At 36.5% G+C, this 20,849-nt stretch overlaps 1 protein-coding gene across 3 annotated transcripts in view; it reads right to left on the reverse strand.

The window, feature by feature from the left end:
- The window catches only part of ZFPM2 (zinc finger protein, FOG family member 2), a 424,511-nt gene that overhangs the window by 362,909 nt on the left and 40,753 nt on the right, over positions 1-20,849 (reverse strand). The window contains exon 1 of one of the 3 annotated variants that reach the window (XM_039853947.1): positions 2,847-4,647. The exons of the other annotated variants lie outside the window; for them this stretch is intronic. The gene's annotated coding sequence lies outside the window, so the exon portion shown is untranslated. Of the gene's footprint in view, positions 1-2,846; positions 4,648-20,849 lie in introns of those variants that run through there. 3 annotated transcript variants of the gene reach the window in all.

The raw sequence follows: 20,849 nt of genomic DNA on the forward strand, positions 1-20,849 counted from the left end.
GGGTCTTCCTGACTTCCCCAGCTCTAACTAGGAGAAGGGACACAGGCCCTGGTATCCTACCTGGTATCCTGGTATCCTGCATCTGGTATCCTACTAATTAACCCAGTGGGGGACTTAACTGAAGATCCACCTTATGCGACTGAATAAGAGAAGGGGAAGGAGTGGTTTGCTCTCTTACTGAGTTCGTGGTTTAGTCGCCCGTCTCTTCTCTTCCATCTGGAGAATTCTTATTTTATCTTGAGTGGCAAACTTGGAGAAAGCTTTGCTTGGGTCTTCACAAACTCATCTATGCTGCAGTCTTGGCTTTTGCAACTCAAAAGGCAAGAACTGGCACCTTCACTCTTTCTGTCTTTGTGATATGTGGCAAAAAATGTGGAAGGCTGACAGAAGCGGGGTGGGGCAGTCAAGAAGTCGCCAGTATTGTGAGTAAAGGGAATAGTAAAAGCTGGGTAACTTTTCCCAATATATCCTACCACAGAAAATTAGCAACTTTCCTAAGCATGCTTCAGTTAATGCAATTCTGTAGTTGTCCAGTGTAATGAGGTCCATATTTGAAGCTTTCTTTTCTTCCTATCAACCCTTTAGCAGATTTTTAAACAAGACAGAGGAGTGGGCAGACTGAAGAGAAGAGCAGACTGACTTAAGAGCAGTTTTTAAAAATCATATAATATACTGGTACTGGTTCTCAGCTTTTTCGAAATTCTGACTAGTAGGCACAACTCCTATTGCTGCTGGCTGATCCATCGGGAGCTCCAAAAGGTCTATTCCAATTTTCCATTCAAGCTATTTTTTTTAACTGTAAATAAGGCTAAAATAGCATGCAGAAATTTATATGAGTAACACCTAGTTTTTATACAACCAACACCACTAAGACTGAAATATAATAGGTAACTTTTGTGTCACATGTTGCATACTGATAAACTTAGAACAAAGAACTATGTAATTATGTGGAAAGGTCCTCAAAGATCCAGTCCTTTAGCATCTTTATTTTAGATATGAGAAAACCATGAGTGAAGGGTTATTTGAGATCACATTTCTTCCCTTTTATATAAATACATTAAAATATAAGAACAAAAAATTCCATATCAGGTCAGATATATTTGTCATTCCACCAAGAATTCTGCTGATTGACAGTCATGATGACCCATTTCATCCTGTAATTCCGTATGGTTTCTACCATTTTATTAAAAACGTTTCTAAAGTAAACTCAGCAAGCACCTCATGAATTTGTGAATTCTGCGTAGATAGACGTTTATGCCTGTTTCTCTCTTCCACAGTACCTAGTATAATACCTTGCAGAAAGCATATATTAACGTGTTTGTTAATGGTGATGATACCAATCATCATGATGATAATAACCATATGACCTGCATCCCCTTAACACTTTCACCATCTCCTAGAATCCTGTCTGTTCTTTAAAGCTCAGTCCAAGCCCAACCTCAGGTCATGATGTCCTCCCTGACCACTCTAGCCTACCTATATTCCTCTTTCCTAACCACCTATTTTCCTTTTCATCAAGTACCTATTCATTTAAATAACTATTGATTCCTAAGTATTTAATGTGTTCTAGTACAATTTCCAAATAAGCTGTTAGATTTTCCCAAAATCTTTTATTGTATTCTATACATTTTATGTTTTGCTCATCATATCACTGTCAGGAAAGATTATCAAAAACGAGGCAGAAATATTCCCTATCAATGCTTCTTTTTACTCTCTTCCACGTACCCTTCTTATTACTAAACTTTCTTAAGTTTCTCAGAGGTCTTAAGTTTCACTAAATAAGTTATATCCAACTTTCCTCTGTGCTTCATAGGTGAAATCATATGTGGTCTCTAATAGCATCTTTCTACTGTAAAATCACAAATATTTGAAGCCGTCCCCCCAAATTCAGAAGATATCTATTTTTACCCCATTCTTTAAAATTTCCCTGGAATATCTTCACTTCCATTTTACACTTTTTTTTTTACATTTCATATTTCGAAGTATAGTAAGCATATATGCAAACAGTATATGCCACTGTGTTATAAAGGTTAAAACAACATTTTCTATTTTTTTAAATACTCTTCCGGAAGGTAAACTTCACAACATAAGAATAAGAAAATAACACTGACTAAAGTGTTTACTAATAAATAGTTCTACATTTTAATATTTTCTAAAAATTTATATTTAAAATACAATAAAACATTGTATTGGACACAAAAGAGCAACTGCGATTTGCAGTCATAACGCAAATATTTTTCATTCCTTTTCACATTATCTAATGATTATCTGATAATTAAATAAAACTTTAAGTACTCTTCAGAGTGCATTATATGCATAGAAAGATAATATAGGAAAATTATTCTACTGACCAGAGAAAAATAAAAGGATGATGTTAACTTTTTAAAATGGTAGAAGTAACAGATGCATTAAGCCTGTACTTATTTAAAATAAAATCTTATAAAAATTCCAAGAGTCTGCAAATTCCTTATCTTATGGAAGATCAGGAGCAGCTATTTCAGATAAATATGTTAGAATGTTTAATATATTTTTTGCAGTGATTTGTTCAGTGGTGGCTTGTTAGTCCCTCAGATTGATATATTTGAATTTATGGCAAACTCCTTAACAGAAAGACTAACAATCATGGAGTGTTTGGAATTTCAAGTTATATGTTATGTTGATAGTTTAGTCTTTCAAAAACAGTGTGGAAATACACCATGTGCCGGTAATGCCGGTTGATCGTACAGACTATTATGCATCCATTTAAAGATTTAGTTTTTCTCTAACTCAAACTTTTATTACCTTTCAGAGACTTTCTTTGGGAAAAAAATATGACATAAATGTAAAAAAGCAAACACAATGTTTACCTTTTAACACACCCTTTAGTCTTTAGGCTCTCACTACAGTCACACACCTGTCGTTGAACAAATATGGGTTCACTGACTCACTGCAACCAGGAAGCTGTGGGGAGTCTCAGCAAATGTTTTAGAAATAATTTAAAGATTTTAGACTTGTGTTAGGTCATTTGGGAGAAAGTGAAAAAAAAAAAGGGTCCTTGCTCTGCATTGGATGGATGTTGTCAGGAAGCAGAAGTCATTCTCTGATTGTGTATCTTAAAAATTCTCACCTAGAAGGTAAGAAGAATAGAGTGAGGTTAAAGCTGTAATTGTTTTTTGTAAAAATGGAATATTTAGTCATGCTTTATCTTCAACAAAATGTCCATGTCTTTGCCTGAGTTCAAGTACAAGTATGTAGTGGTCTTGTTTTGTCTAGTCCATCAAGATCACAAAGACCCTTCCCTGAAGTCAACGGTCTATAGAATGTTATGCTGAACAGGAAACCACCACCTCCCGACTGTGCATGCCATGCCAGCTCCCCGATATCAGAGACGGCTTTTCATTTCTAAATATACGAAGAATATTTGTGGGGTCATCATTTCCACAGAATTAAAATATAGTTACAAACAGGAATTCAACTCCACTTTACTTATATCGGAAGCTATAAGCTGGGTCTTCAATATTTTTGACATCACTCTATGTGTTAGAAACATACCAAATACTCAATAATTGTTTCAACTAACTCGATTCTTCCTCAACAAATAATTTATGGTTCTCAACTAATGGAAACACCTGTCAAAATCTGTAAGTGGGGTACCAGAGATTCAATCTCATTGTCACAAAGCTAATGAGATAAGAATGGGGACCAAGTGGAGGATGAAAGTTATTCTGCATTCACATTATATCTGAATTTCTATGTAAAGGAGCGCTTTGTAATTACTGCTTACTGTACATGCAGGCACTGCTGGCCCTAGGAATACAATAATGAATAAAAACCAAATCCCCGTCCTCATGAGCTTGCTGTGCTGTGACAGTGTTTTATTTTCTCATTCTTCATCTTATATAGTAAAATAAAATTATATCACTGTATCAAGTAGTCAAAGAGAAAATTAATGCTAGCCTACACCATGTGTTTATGGTCAATTTTTGTCCTTACTACAATCAATGCAAATTTTTAATTAAATTTTGGCCATTGGTTTGCTGGTTCACTGGAAAGTTTTAAACATCTCCTTTAAAGTCCACAAGCATCTCACACAAATTCAAGAGTGAAGTGACTCTAACTGCATTCCCAATACTAAAGAGTGTTTTCTTTTTGATACCCTCAGTGGGAATTTGATTTATTTTATAATTTGATGTACATGCACTGATAAATATAAAATTATAAATCACAGTGGAATAATAAACTATAATTAAATTACACCATTAAATAAAACTGGCCAAATGTGGAAATTACGAGGCATTAAAAAATTAATATGAACAAAAGTTTTTTGAAATTTTAACTGTTAGCATTCAATTTAAAAAACATAAAGTAATCCTAGATCACAAGGAAATAATATAATTATTTACCAAATATGTCACATATGTTAATATCTATTTTTCTATCCTTCTTACCTACCTAGCTCCATCTAGCCTTAGTAAATTTAAGGCTTTTAAATAAAAAATCTTAAAATTTATTAATTTTAAAACAACTAGAATAGTACCATATTTCAGAAATATCTTTCCTTCCTCTTTATTTCATTCACTAATAATTATAGAGGCTACCATCCTCCCCAAACCCAGAAATACATATTAAATAAAACCTTCCCAATAGTTTTTGTTTCTATAAGGATGATGCTCTTATATTTTCATTAATATTAAAAAGTGTATATATTCAAATGATCTAGTTTTGTTTGCTACTTATTCATTCACTCACAAAGCAAATATTTACTGAGCGTCCCCCAACTATTTCTAAGAAATCATGTGGCAAGGAGTAATTACAACAAATCAAAACACAGTGTCATTTCTTGAGGAGTTTACAGTCTAGGAAGACAGATTAAGACACATACACAAATATTAAAGGAAAGCAGTAAATAGAAGTTATCTTTAGAGATGGAGAAAAAAATCTTCTGAGAGTTCAGTCTGGACAGAGGTGGCTCCATGCTGGAAATATAACGGGAGTTCTCACGAAAATAAAGGGCGGGGGGGGCTCATCTTTCTCTCTACTATGCATTAAAGTATACGATTACAGATAGAGACTGAGGACATCTATTGCGTTCCTTGGGGACCCATACCTCCCTAATTCTCAGTTCACCACCAGTTCTTTTTCACATGCATTATTATTACATTTCCATTGACCTAGCCTTTGATAGCTCACCTTTTAACTCTAAATGCAAAACTCTTTGCATTTCATTTTCTTATTTTCATCTTGGTATTCTATCCAATATCCCAGACTATAGCAATATTAAAAAAAAAAAGTGTTATATTAACATATAATATGCATTGTGGCAATCATTTGGAGCCCTAGTTTTGTTTTTGCATCCACCCTAGCAGTTATCCTTCCCTGGTTTCCCACAATCACAAATTTGGCAAGCACACCTTTTGCGTACTCATCCAAGGGTAACAAAGGGACATTAAACACTCACTCTTAACAGTGTTCAAACCTAAGGAAAATCACACTGTGGTTAAAAGGGAGGCATGCACAGTCTAAAATGCCCCTAAGAATCTATGTCAAAGATATCTAGATCTGCATCCACCCATTCATTCATATTTCTATTCGACAAATATCTCTAGCAACCAATTATACATCAGGTACTCTCTCAGGACTGACAAAGTCCCTGCTCTCCATGGGTTTATACTCTAGCAAGAGGTAAAAACAAGCAGAGAAAGTAAACCAAGCAACAAATAAATGAGGAAACTACATAAACAAATAAAATTATAGTTATAAACAATGATGCCACAATTGCTATGGAGATAAGCAAAATACAGCAACGGGCCATCATCACAGTGTGCTTACTTTATGTGGGAAGTCAGGGAAACTCTCTTTGAAAGGGGTAACATTTCAGATGGGACCTAAGTGACTAGACAGGACAACCATACAGTGAAGAGGGGCAGAACGCTCAAGGCGGCAAGAAAAGCCCTATCGTTGGAATGAATGTGGGATGTTGGCGAAACAGTGGCACAGCTGGATTAGGGAGATGGGGGCACCGTGGTGGAAGATGAGAACAGAGAGGTAAGCAAGAGTTTCCCAACTAGAGCAAAGAATGTATATTTTATTCCAACCGCAATGGGAAACAATTGACAATTTTTAGGCAGGTCAAGGAAATGACATAAATTATGTTCTAAAAGAATACTCTGGCTCCTGCACACCGAATGGATTATAAGGCAGTAAGAGTGAAATTCAGAGAGACCTAAGTCCGGCAGCAATAATCCAGACAAGAGAGGATTGTGATCTGGAGGAGAAAAGTGGATGAATTCAGTGGACGTTTTAAAGATTGAGTTGATAGAACTTATTGTGGATTAGATATGAGAGGATACAAAAAAAAAAAGAACAATAAATGCTAAGTCCTAGCTTTCTTAACTTAAATCAGTTGGATGTGTTTTGATGAAACCAACTGAGAAAGAACAATTGGGTAGGAATAGATTTTGGTAACAAATGATGAAGAGCTGTTCTTAAATTTAAGATGCTGATTAGATGTCCATGAGAAGCTTGAAAGAAGAGTTGGAAATATGAGTCTGAAGTTCCAGGTAGAAGTCAGATCTGAAAATAAAGATTTGTGAGCTTTTCATATGCAGATGGTATTTAAAGCTATAGAACTAAAAGGCCATCACCTAGAAAGAAAGCGAAGCCTTATAGGAGAAGAGAGTATGAGAGAGTTTTCAAGACCTCAAATCTTAGATATCGAACAGAGGAGAAATTAATCAAGGAAACTGAGAAGGAGCAGCCAATGAGAAAGGACAAAAACCAGGATAGTGTTACTGAAGTCGAGAAGAAAGTACTTCGAGAAGGAGGGAGCAGTCAGTGTTGCTGAATGATGCTAAGAGTGAAGGAGAGAAGGAAAGGTCATATTGCACTACCTGAAAGTCTCAGTCATGGGTAACCTTAACAACTGGGAGTTAAATCCTGCAGAAAGAGATTTCAACTGAGATGGAGCTGAGTAGCGAATAGGAAACGAAACAACAGAAACAAAGCTAGAGACAACAATTTCAAGACTTTCTGCCGAGAACAAGTCATAGATTCCGTGGTATATGGAATCACGGAGAATTTTGTGATCGATGATGAAAAAACGTATTTTTATTCATATAGGAATAATCTTGTATTTACAGAGAAATGTTAGAGAAGAAAGAATAGATAAACTACAGGAGCAAAGTCTCAGACAAGATGGAGTGGGGTCTAGAGAAGAAAAGAATGGTTGACCTCCGAAGTTATCTGGGGCTATGATTATGGGCCAATATTCTTCAAGTTTTTATTTCTGTGCACATTAAAGAGACTAATTAATGATATAGTAAAAAGTATTTAAGCCTATCTGCCTTTTTACAAACTCCCATCTGGACTACCCTACCTGGCCAGAGGAAGAGATCTGCTTGGTTATATTCCAGGATACTGATTCTGTCATAGTTACCAGTGGGTAGAATCACTGGTTACTCAAAGGTCATATGGAGAGGAATGATTCTCTCCTTGGCTTCTTCCCCGCTTGTCACCACACTGGTAAGAGACCACAAGTTTCAATTATAGAAGCATCTCCCATTCTCCTTCCCTTTCCTATCTTTTCCTGATGAAAATCTTTCCTGCAGGTAGAAGTTCCAGGTGACTCTTTTCTCCCCTTGTCTCTCTCCTCTACTCTATCCTGCACTTACCCTATAGAAGTAGTCAGTAGTCCCAGGGCTTTTGGCATCAGTGGAGGACCCTCTTAGAATTTTCTCCAGCAAATCCTTCCCCTTGCCGAAGTATGATAAATCCTACAATTCAGATTTAGGTTTAAGAGGTAACAGATCAATTTTTCTGTAATAGATTAGGAAAAATCTCATGATTTTATGTCCCTTGGACAAACATCAAATAATATTATATCCAAATTCCTCACCATAAAATACTAACAAAGTATTCATGGGACACTTTATCAGAATACTTAATCAAAATCAAGATACACTACACATGCCAGCAACTAAATGCAAACGATTGATAGCCTGGGTTCTAACAGAGAAGTCCCTGGGTAGCAGACTAGGGACAGAGCCTCATTCTACCTATGAAGTTAGAATTTCTGAACCATCTTGTCTTCACTCCCATAAACTCGAACCACTCTATAAAGAATATTATTGGCAGATTTAGGATTTTATTTTGCACTTTGATTCAGCTGTTAACTAGTTACCATTCTGGGTGGTCTTCCACTTCATGCCACTGCCTCCTGGACTGTAAAGCTACTGTGTTCCTGTGCTTGTCCACGTGACCAAACCGTCACTGTTGTTCTCATAACATCCTCTTACACTTCCATTAAAAAAAAAATTCTACTTTAAAACTTATATTTAAGTAACATGATAAAATTTCCCTGAGGTTGCTTAAAACCATTGATAGTGTCTCTGGACTCATGAAGACTTTATTTAGCAAGCTGTGCATCTTTTATGAATAATTTTATAAATAAATCACTTTGTCATTTCATTAGAAAGTCTCACCTAAGACTCATCTATCGGGTGTGGATTTTTTGAGAGCAGATGTCATATTCTCATCTGATTTCCTCTAGGTTCTTCACGTACAAATCTGCTATTTATTACTTAATTTAAAAAAATTACATGTATCATATGAATGAAAAGCCCCAAAAGAGAAAGAGAACTGACTCCTTACACTTAAAAGAATTCCATTTATATATTAAAGTTTGCCAACCCTAGCATTTGAACAACCTTTTATTTTATTTTATTGCACAATCTCTAGTTCATTCCATCCTTTATCATGACTTTCTGCCCTCCCAGCCCAGGTGTTGGCTATTCCAGTGATTAGATCAAAGATGACCTTTTTGCTTGAAGACAGAGGTAAAGAAAATGCTTATTAAAAGTCTCTGCCTTTTGTATGTCATCAGTTAAGAGCTTTCCTTTCCCATCTGATAAAGGGACAATGTTCTACTTTATCATTTTCTTGGGTTTTTAAAGAAAAAATACATAGTTTCCATTCTTTATTTCTCTTGTTTTGTAGTTGTTGCTATTCTCTGACTTGAACATGTAAATCAGGCACTAATCCTCTACAGATTTTCTGTCAAATAATCTATCTTTTATTTTTTTTAGCATTCTTTATTTATATTTTTAAAGCACTATATTTATCCACATGAGATTTTCCTTCCTCTGCCTATCTAGTATGTAATAATAATAATTATAGGGCTGGCAGAAGCCACTGCCCTGTGACATCTGGGCTACTCTTCATCAGATATTTTTAAGACATGACTTGAGATTTTAAGGGAAAAACATCTTGGTACTTAAATTGAGATTTAAGAAAAAGAGAGAAGGGAAAATAAAATTGAAGATGGGTTATAAATGGGCTTAGAACGCAAGGTCTGACAGAAAGAGCTCAACACCTCTAGGATATTTGATGTGAAAGGAAGTTGTGAAAATATGAATGAGGGTTCAGTGAGAGGTTGGCTGAGTTAGGAAGTAAAAACAGAATATGGGTTGCTTTGACCCTTTGCAGATCCTTCGCTTTTTGTTTTAAGGAGGTAAGAAAAAGACCCACAGGAATCATAGAGTGAGAAAAGGAGACCAAGACAATTTGACACTAATGGATCTTCTGGCCATCAAGAGTAGTAATGGACTTCCTGCTTCCCAAAGGCTTAAAGATGAAGAATATGAGATCTAAAACAGGGGCCCCTCAGCCCTAGGTTGTGAACTGGTACAGGTCCATGGTCTATTAGGAACCAGACCGTACAGCAATAGGTGAGCGGCAGGAGAGCAAACAAGCAAAGCCTCATCTATGTTTGCAGCCGCCCAGCGCTAGCATCACTGCCTCAGCTCCACCTCAGATCATTAGGTATTAGATTCTCATAGCAGCACTTGTCCCTGGTGCCAAAAAGGTTGGGGACCGCTGACTATGCTGATCACAGCACACAGTGGCCTAATTATGTATATGAAGTAGAAGATGATCTATGGATTTTTTCATTATTATTATTACTTTTTAATTAGTTTCAAATATACAGTACATTGGTTAGACATCTATATTCTTAGTAAAATGATCCCACCAATAGCTCCCTCCCGACCCTCCACATAGCCATTGTATTAATGCTAACTGCATTCCCTATGCCATGCTTCCCATCCCTGTGACCATCCGGCCGCTACTAATTTGTACTTCTTTAACCCTTCACCCTATTGTCCCAGCCCCCCAAATTCCCCTCCCCTCTGTCCATCACCAAATTGTCCACTATATCTGTGAGTCTGTTTTTGATTAGTTTGTTCTTTTTATTCATTAACTTCCACATATGAGTGAAATCATATAGTATTTATCTTTCTCTAACTTAAATACCTTCTAGGTTCATCATCTTTTTCTATCCCCTTCCTTTTCATATGTGGGGGTCTTGTTTTCTTATCCTTTTAGCCACTCTTTCTTTTGGTTGGAGCACTTAATTCTTTTCCATTTAAGGTACTTGTTGATAGGAATGTAGTTGTTACCATTCTTTATTCCTGTTTTTGATACATGTTTTTTTCTTCTTGAAGAAGTCCCTCCAACATTTCCTGTAATTATGGCTTGGCGGTGATAAATTCCTTTAGTTTATTTTGTCTGGGAAGCTCTTTATCTGTCCTTTGCTGGTTAAATTATTCTTGGTTGTACATCCTGAGTCTTCATTCTTTTGAATATTTTTTGCCAAGCCCCTCTGTCCTGCATAGTCTCTCCTGAGAAATCAGCTGCCAGTCGTATGGGTGTTTCCTTACATGTAATTATTTGTTTTTCTCTTTCTGCCTTTAAATTTTTTTCTTTGTATTTAACCTTTGGCATTTTAATTATGATGTGTATTGGTGTGGGCCTCTTTAGATCCCTGGTTTTGGGAATCTTCTGAGCTTCCTGGGGTTTTATGTCCATTTCCTTCACCAGGTTAGGAAAGTTCTACATCATTATTTCTTCAAATAGCTGTTCAACATCTTGATCTTCTTCACATACGCCAATGAGACGAATATTTGGAGCCTTAATAGTATCCCATATGCTCCTTAAATTATCTTTATAGTCTTGGCTTCTTTTTCTTACCATTCTGATTGAGTGTCCTGATTGGCTTTCCTGTTCTCTAGATAGGGCATGTGATCCTCTTCTTTATTCACTTTGTTTATTCCTTTGTTTATTCCATTTAATATACTTCTCATCTCAGATAATGTGTTCTCCATTTCAGACTGGTTCCCTCTTATGATCTCCGTCTTCATTTTTATCCCTTTGTTGGAGTTCTCTACATTTCCCAAAAGTTCATTGAGCATCTTTATAACCAGTGCTATAAAGTTAGATTACTTGACTCCGTTATATCTGGATCTCTGTTCTGTTCTCTCACATGATTTCTGCTTGTCTTCTTATTTTGGCTGCCTTTCCGTGTCTGTTTCTATGCACTAAGCAAAGCTCCTAAGTCTCCCGGTCTTATTGGCGTGGATTTGCGAAGTAGGTGTCCAGTGGCACAGTCCTGAGGCGGGGTTCAGCTGCAGGCCAAATTTAACCCAAGCCTCTACCCTTCCAAGGCCACCTGTCAAGATTCAGCAAGCAATCCACAGATGCTGTGTTTATAGTTGCCTTAAAAGGCCACACCAGATACCGGGGCCAGCTGCCTCCAGTGTGAGTCTAAGTGCTGTTCAGCAAGGTGTACCTGACTCGCTGAGGATATACCTGGATGGGGCCTGGGTTGGGGGAGGAGGGGTTTCAGGGTATCCTCTGGGCGGAACGACCTCTGTTATCCAGTTTGATGATGTCACAGCTATGGAGGCTCTGTGTCTGGTGCACTGGGAGAGGGGAGGGCTCAACAGGGTCAATGGATACTGCTGGCACTTCTGTACAGAGTGAGTCTCTCCTCGACCCTCACTCTGACAATAACTCCCTGTAAGTCCCTGGTGCCCCCTGCACACAGCCAATAGAGCACTAGTGCTCTGAGCAAGCAGGTCCGTCACAGCAAAAATCCACTCATGGACGCAGCCCCTTTAAGAGGCGTCTGCCTCTGCCGTAGCCTCCATCTCACTCAGCCACTCAGGACTGGGCAACCCCCGGTCCTCGCTCCATCCTACCTTCTGCCGTTGCAGGGTGCTTTCCTGGATTTCTCCCTAGTTGTATGGTTCGTTTATCAAGATCCTAGGTGATTTTTCCTTGCTGCTGCTCCTTGTTTTCATCACAACTTTGATTTGGTCGCCAGAGGGTTGAACAGAGCCTCTATCATCTACACCGCTTTTTTCAGTTCTCCTGGATTTTGAATAGTGTTCATACCTAAAACATTTTCCCCTGTTTCCCTCTTCATTTTCTGAAGTCTCTTTCTTTTACATAATGTTTTAAATTACTTTGTTTGGATCATTATCATCAACCTTCTTTTCTTCCAATTACAATTCCTAATATGTCATACTCCTCATGCATAAAATTTAGAAGAGCTTTCTTTTTCTATTTACTTTCTCTTCTTTCTGCATCACAATATTATCTCTAACATAGTTCAAGAACATGTTTGGTAATTTGCAAAATTCACTGCCCTTCAAGGAAATTTTTGAGAAGAGTTTTCTGTCACTATTAGGCATACACTAATGTGGGCATATTTAAATTAATCTTGTAACACGATGGTAAACATCCTATTCTGGTGTCTCCATCATAGTTATTCTGACCTTTGGATATTTTGCATGTCAGACTTCTATTTATCTAGAAAGCTCAGTACGCAATTATTGTTATTATCATTATTATTACTACTGGTAGTACCATTACTTTTATTTGTTGGGTGCATCTATTTTTCTACCTTTTATTTGGTATATTTTCAACCTTCAAAAGTTACAATAGTAATGTAATAAACAAAGCATACATCCTTCACCTAGAATAACAAATGCTAATATTTTGTCACATTTGCATTATGTCTCTTTCTTGGTAATAATATCACTGTTACCATTTTGCTGAACCATTTAAAAGTAGTTGCAAGCATTAAGGTCCTTTATCATGAGTATTCAGTATGTATCTTTTAAGAAAAAGGACATTCTCTTATGCAGCCACAGAATATTTCACTAATCTCACTTAGGGATGATTAATATTGATAGACACAACTATGTAATTATAAATATACAGTCCATATTCAAATTTTGCCAAATATCCTAACAATGTCCTTAGTAGCACTTTTTCCTCCAGTTAACCATCTAATTCACTATTATTCCATTCTTATATAAGACCATATCCCCTTCTTTCTCTCACAGCATATACAAATAATCTATATTTTAATTTCCTAACTCCAGCAATAACCCAATAATTTAACATTCCTGTTAATTTACAAATTACCTCAATTTGAATTTGTATAACCATTGCAGGGGTCTTGGGCTGTTTTCCTTCATGACCTTTTGATCACTCTAAAGAATCTATGCCCTTAGATGATCTCTAACCCAACTTACCTGGTTTCCTTCTTCTAAGGTTTACAGACTCTTCCGAAAATCCCTTTCTGTTCATGGATATGGACAGTATAAATATCGCCATCCTCCATTATTACTAAAGAGGCGCATTACAACCTGGGAAAGTCAAGTTGTAGGTCTACTTTATTTAGCGACCTAGATGTCTATTATCAGAATGTACCAATCCCTGAAAAATTCAGCTTTTGGGATTTACATGACAGAGAGACTACTACTGAATTTCCCATCTCCTTCTTGCCATAAGTCTTGTTTGACCTGTTCAGTATTTTTAAACAATATCATTGTGTGTGGACATGTTCTTGCACGCACACACACAACAGTATTAAATGGAGGTGCAACATTTCTGGGGCTTCAGGAAGCTCTACATAACATCTTGAATTCTGGGGCTTCATGATTTGTAAAATTCATACCTAATATGTCAACAGTACCCAATATATTAAAGACCTAACTGTTATAGAGTGATGGCACCCTCACGGTAAAGATGTATCAGGACAATGGCTGCTGTGTGACACACAATGTCACACATGTCATGAAGAGCTTCAGCTGTGGAGTTAGACAACTTGGATTCAAATCCCAGATCTGTACTCTACCACCAATGTGACCTTGAACAAGTCACTTTACCTTTCTCTGCCTTAGTTTCCTCATCTGTAAAACAGAGATCCTACTCTACATGTTAAAAAAATTCATATAAAAACTTTCTAACATGCCTGGCACAGAGTGAGTGCTCGGTAAGTACTATTATCAAAAAAGCAGATGTGGTGGACTTGCTATTGGACTAGTTTTATTAATTCCACCAACCAGTGTCTACTGAAGACACTCCTGCTGTAATAGCCCCTTCCTTTCTCAGGTTTCCACAGAGCTGTATTGTCTACAGTATAACGTAAATCGCTGAGATAAAGTCCCTGCCATTAGACAGAATATCTAAAAAAGTACATAAGCGTCATGTAGCCCAAACTACCATCCAATGCTTTCCTCTTTACAACATCTCTTAAGGATGATCAACTAAATATTGCTTGAACTCTTCCAAATTCATCAAATAGCAATTGGAAACATAAGAATTTTTAGAAAATTCATCTTTATTCTGAACTGATATTTACCTCCTTATAAAAATGTCTATTCATTGGAAAGAACCACAACTGGCATTTATTAGGCACTTAGGTAATAAGCATTTTACACGTGCTACCTCTTGTCGTCCTCTCACGATGTGTACGACATCGCGAAACAAGTTCTATTATCCCCCCCATTACGCTATTCCAGTTTTGCACTTGATTTATTTTGCATTGTCTGTCGTTTCAAGGAGCTGTTTTTCAGTAGTTACTGGTGCTTCTCCTAAAAGGTGGACCAAGGTTTTGAATCGGTACCTGGATTTCCTTCACTTATTGCCAAACATTTTAACCACATTACTCTAAATTACTTCTCCAAAATTTGAAGTATAATTGATACGCACTGATAAAATTCCTGAAAGAAATATGTAACACTCACTATTAGCATCATAATTACATATATGCATACTAGTATAAACACATATTATTTTAATGTCTACGCATGCCTTTCAGTGAAATTTTCTAACATTATAAAGCCATGACATCACTCTAACTCTCTCCTTAGCCTTATACTGAGGTAGTTAGACCAACTTGATAGTATAGGTCCTTTCCAGAAAGAAAAACTCTTGGCTTATTGGACAGAAATGTTACAAATTATCTATTCAAAGCACAGATCATAAACTTGACCTCTGTTTTAGTTTTTTATTAGGACTGAAATAATTGATGCTGACAGAACAAAGAAAAGATTCTTGCAACCATAAAAATCACTTTGCTGCTACCAATATAACTGAATCCTACCTCTAATGGATTATGTGGCCAGGCCAGTCTCATAATGACATCTTGTAACTAACTCTGTCCATACACTGGTGTTCAATGGCCAAAGGCCCCATTTAATTAAGAAGATGGATTTATAGACGCTAGTAATTCAGGTTAAACTTTTGAGACCATAGTATTACTCAAGCTAAAGAAAATTATCTTTTTAGAGTACTAATTTTTTTCTTACTGAGTACACCTCCCATTTCAGTAAGATACGTGATCAAAAGTATACTTTTAATATTAGATATGCTTTAAATATATGAAAGCATAATATTATTTAGCACATGTTCCTATAATTCACATCAGGATAATTGTCTTCAATTTTAAAACAGACCCTCTTAACAAAGAGGGATTATTAATCTTGTGAAAACCTGATGTTGAGATAAATCTACTTATCAGACACAGACATGGAAAAACATAGCCAGTTTGACTTAGGAGCAAAGTTATCTAGAAATAACTTAATGGCCATATCATGTGTGGTTTTATATATTTTATTATTTGCCTTAGTCATAAATCATGACATGTATACCCCTGGCTAAAACATCTTCTGGGAATAAAGCTCCTTCATTACAAAGTTAATGTTGAAAAGTACTTTGTAAATCAAATGAAACAGAACCACTGGGACTCACAGCCACTCACTTCAAAAAGTTCCTAGGTCAAAGCTACACATTGCCTTAAGCTAAAGAAAGATAATAGGAGTAACCAGTCCAAGACAATGCTGGGACATATTTCTGTGGAACAGCTGTTATATGCCAGGGACTTTGATGGGCTGTGCCAATATAACAGTGCCCCGGACAGTGTATTTAGCTTCCTTCTACTGTAGTGATCACTCTCTTCACTTAGGTGGCCCTGGAGTCTCCAGCTCTCTTTATCTCTATCTCTGTATCTGATCAGAGCATTAGAAAATCTGACATCAGGCATTTATATCCTTGTGGTTGACCTACTAATGATACTTTAATTAGACATACTGAAATTAGACATGATATGTTCATCCAGCATTTGCATTCTCCAAGTTTTCCATTTCTGTTAATAGAATAAAAATAGAAGGCCCATCCAGCTGAGGCTTGAGGAAGACCATTCTCAGAATTATGGGTAATGAGAGTTACTGCTGCCAATTTCTTCTTCCAGAACCCAAAGCTGTGGCCCAAGTTCCCTCAGCACACTTCCTTCCTCGAGAAATGTTTCCTTCCTTGACAGAGCACAACTCAAGCCTCACCCCCACGTACTCTTATTTCAACCAAACCTTCTCTTCTTTTCCTCCACCTTGAAATTTATGGAGAGCAATGGTAAAAAAATAGAAAAAGAAGAGCTATACATTCAACATTCTTCTAGATAGGGCAAATGCTGTCATTTTAATAATGAAAGTTGAAAGAAAATAAACTGGGGAGGAAGAGAGTTGTCGTATTCTTAATTAAGTATTTGGTTTCATAATGAAATAAATCAAAAAGAAAATAAAGAAAAAAACTGTGCTCCCACTTGCTTAGTATAAAATTGAGTACTTAGCATCAAGCATCAATATTTTAATTTAACTTTTGAATGCCTATGACACCTATGGTAGTGTGATCAGGCTCAAAGCGATAAGAGTATATGGACCAGCAGGTAAAAATCATATGGTGTTAGATTAATTTAGATAGCTTTAATAATAAGCACTAGTAACAATAGCAATTACCTCTCATCTTATTAATTCTCCTTATCATGTGTTTATCCAACTTTTCTTTCTTATAGAGACGTAATATAAAAATACTCTCCTTATGATATGTCTATCAAACTTATCTTCCATGAAGAGATTTAATATTTCTTCGTAATAGCTCTTTAATAATGAATTAGCTGCATTTGAAGGAACTAAACAAATGGTTATGTTAAAAGATGCCTCTCCAGTGATTACTCGATCAGTATCTATAAATCTTTACTCCTAAGGATGTCACTACCTAATAAGAAAACTACCCTAGACCAGAGACGGAAATTCTGAGAAGTAACTCGGTATTCCAGAGCATGCCTGCTGACTGAATTAAAGTGCCATAACTTCCATACACAATTAAAAGGCCATTGATGTCAATTCAGTCTTTTCACAAGTCAATATGTCATTCTGTGTTCGGAACTAGCATGGTTATTCATTTTGAGATATTATAGTATGGGATATAGAACAGGCACTTGCATTTTAACAACTAATCTATCAGCCAGAGTGAGTTAACTAAAACGATAAATACATAAAGATGGGACCAAATCAATACCTAAGCTTTAACAGAGGCTGGAATCATTGCTTGCCTATCATTAATTCACCAATCATTTTGGAAAACTCTGAGGATTCTGAACAGCATGGAAAACTAAATGGAGGGAGGAATGAAAGTAAGTTATTCTCTTGAAAAGCACCTACATTTACAAATTCCCAAATGAAACTGAGATGCCCCAGACTTGCTGTGCACACAGATGCCAGAGCCAGAGGCCTGAGGAGGGCATGTGGCCGAGTACATCAGCCCTTCTCATGCAGAGGCCACTCTGAATTACAAGAGAAATAATTTTTTGCCACCTTTAAGCAATATGGTTTGATTTGGGGGCTTCCCCCACTATATTTTGCTAAATAAACAAACAAACAACAACAACAAAAACCGAAAGCTAAAGTGCTTTTATGGCAAAGAGAATCCTTTTCATCACAAATTCTGTTACTTACATTGGTCAGTCACTTCTACAAACTACTTCAGAGATTGTGCATTATATTTAATCGCCTATTTTACATATTGAAATCGAATACCTAATCATGGAATTTACTCCATTCTTTAAACTTGCGACTCTACGAAAGGTTCACCATCTACTGGAATAAGTTTTATCTAGTTCCAACAAATATGTTCTGAGATATTTAAGTCTGGGATTTCTAAGCCTCAGATCTAAAACTCTGCCTTTTATATCACCATCCCAAAATCAAATGAGATTTCTAATATTAGCTGTGGCAAGAGCACATCTGCAAATTGGAAAGCCAATGATCTCCCACTCATCTATCACTGGACGTAAAATGACCATATATTACCTTCATCCTATGAGTTATGAGATTGCCAAAGCTCACATCGCAAGCTTGCCAAATGCCCTAATGCCTAATAAACAGGAAATGCAGGCCAGGACCCTCCTTACACGAACACTCATGCTCATGAACTAGGCTGGGCTCATCAGAGTAAGTACTAAAGAAGTTTAAAAGCTGAGAGCAAGTTGAGATACTGGGGCCCAAAACAGAAAAGTTTAATGGGAAAGTGAGGGGGAAGGAGCCAACGAACAGAAAGAGAAGGACTAAACGGAAGTCCAGCAGCGACAGTGGTGATCAGTGCCCAAGAAGGCCAAAGACTGAGGGTGTGAGCGAGACACAGGACCTTTAGTTACAGCTAGCTTCTCAGGATGCACTATACAACAAGTACACTGCCAGATGGAGAGAGCTGCTAAGTGAACATTAAAAAAAAAAAATTATTTTTTATAGTTTGTAGGTCGGAGGACAACCCTGTAAAATTAAATATCCACATCTTTTGCATTTTTGCATCATAGATAGAAATTGATAGATAGATGATAGATATAGAAAGATAGATTGATGATAGATCGATAGATCGATAGATCGATAGATCGATAGATAGATAGATAATTAGATGATAAGATTTATCAAGACAGACACAAGCTCTACATTTGATTATATACAAGCTTGGAGGTTAAAATTTCAGGCAGTTTTGACACAGTGAAATAGGGTTTTCCAATCTCTTTAACAGACTCTGACACATTAGTTGAATCTAAGATCTTTACTAATTTGTACTCAAGATGAGAACAAATAAAATTTCCCTGAACCTCATTCTTTTCCCTAGACTTTTCTTCCTGATTATAATTTAAATAAAAAGTCTCATAATTAATTTTCAGAATGTAAATGTCTCACTCCTACTAGCCATGAATCATTGTTTAATTGCCCTATTTCTTGACCTAGTAATTACTGCTTGTCTGAATTACATTAGTTCTCCCCTCCCCCAATCAACCAATCTGGACAATATGTCATAACATTATAAAAATTTGTAAGTATATGTTACACCAAAATGAAAAGCTATTTTTCATAAATACATTAAATGATTATTTTATAGATGTCTTTATCTAGCAACTATCAATTTAACCTTTGAGTTAGAAAACTCCAAATGAGTTTTAAATATGGGAAATAATGTTCTCATACTACTAATACCTTAAAGATTGTCTTAATAAAATGTGGCTCATCTACAGCAGGAAAGAATTGCATTTTAAGTGTCCCCAACATGTGAGTAAATAGTACATATACAAATAAAAACCTCCATTTAGTATCAGAATTCTGGATGGAAGCTAAAACCACTATGTAGGAACTGGTACTGATTATGCCTGTCTTTTCCCCTTAACATAGCCTTCTTTTTATTTCTGAAAAATAAATTTTTTTAATCAATTTTCAAGAATATGCAGGTGGAGAAGATGGGCTGTAAACAACACACTGAGCAATGATGATACATCAATTATTTAAATTAATTTTGAGAAAATTAGAGGATTTTAGACAAAGGATCTTCCTCCTCCGTCCACTCTCGGAGCACATGGGCCACACGGCTTAGCATTCCCTATGTTCTGTTTCCACTTCAGCTATCTGTCTGTTCCACTGCTTTGTAAATATCTCAGAAACAGGAACTAAATGTCATTTATTCCTTCACCTTCCACAAAACGTTAGCAGATGGCCTCGTGGCAAGAGGCAGCGTGCCGTGGCAGAAACACTGTGGCCTTGGGAGTTAGAGCTGGGTTTGAATCTCAGACATGTTCTCTACTCCTCTGAGCCTAACTGGAAGTGTCATTGTGAGGACATAAGATAATCTAAATTAAAGCATGTAGCACAATACCTGGGACATAATGGGCATCCAATAAATGTTAGTTTTCTTTATTAAAAAAAAGAAAAGAAAAGTTCAAAAAGGACATGTTATACAAATGTTTTAATATCAAATAATTTGGCAATGCTTCCGCCTTATAGTCACCATAACGAATGACCTTTTAAAATGTACATTTGGTCGTGTGGCCACCTGCAATGAACAAATTTAAATGTTTCCTATGTATCTGGCAAGTTGAATACAAATACACAGACAAAAAAAAAAAAAGAAATCCATAAGACATCACTAGCATCATAGATGAAAGGGAGACAATAATTTAAAAGTTCATTAAGGACTTAAAACTCTGAAAGATATCTTCCTAAAAAATATTTCAGTAAATATGCAGTATCCAAGAAACCTGATTGTCAAAGTTCTGGACCCATATAAATGTGATTGGAGATACGCATTCATCCTCGAGCACTTTCATAAATCCTTTAACAAAGTAAACAAACAAGGGAAAAATACTGGCCAAGAGTTCTTTCTCCCACAAAAGGTGTCTTAGTGCCCTCCAAAGCTCTAAACAGAGCTGGCTATCTTTGGAAATACTGTGAGATAATAAATACAACAGTTATGCCAGAAGTATACAAAGCAAAACAAACTATTTGTGACCCCAGATCTGGGGATCAGCCTCCTGACTTCCAATCCAGGGAACTGCACCAAAATTCTGAGAGTCAGTCAACAAAGTGTATCACATTTAAACTGAACAGCACAAAGATGCCAATATTACA

This window comes from Pteropus medius, unplaced genomic scaffold (assembly GCF_902729225.1).
Source record: "Pteropus medius unplaced genomic scaffold, Ma_sr-lr_union100, whole genome shotgun sequence".
Classification (NCBI taxonomy): Eukaryota; Metazoa; Chordata; class Mammalia; order Chiroptera; family Pteropodidae; genus Pteropus; species Pteropus medius.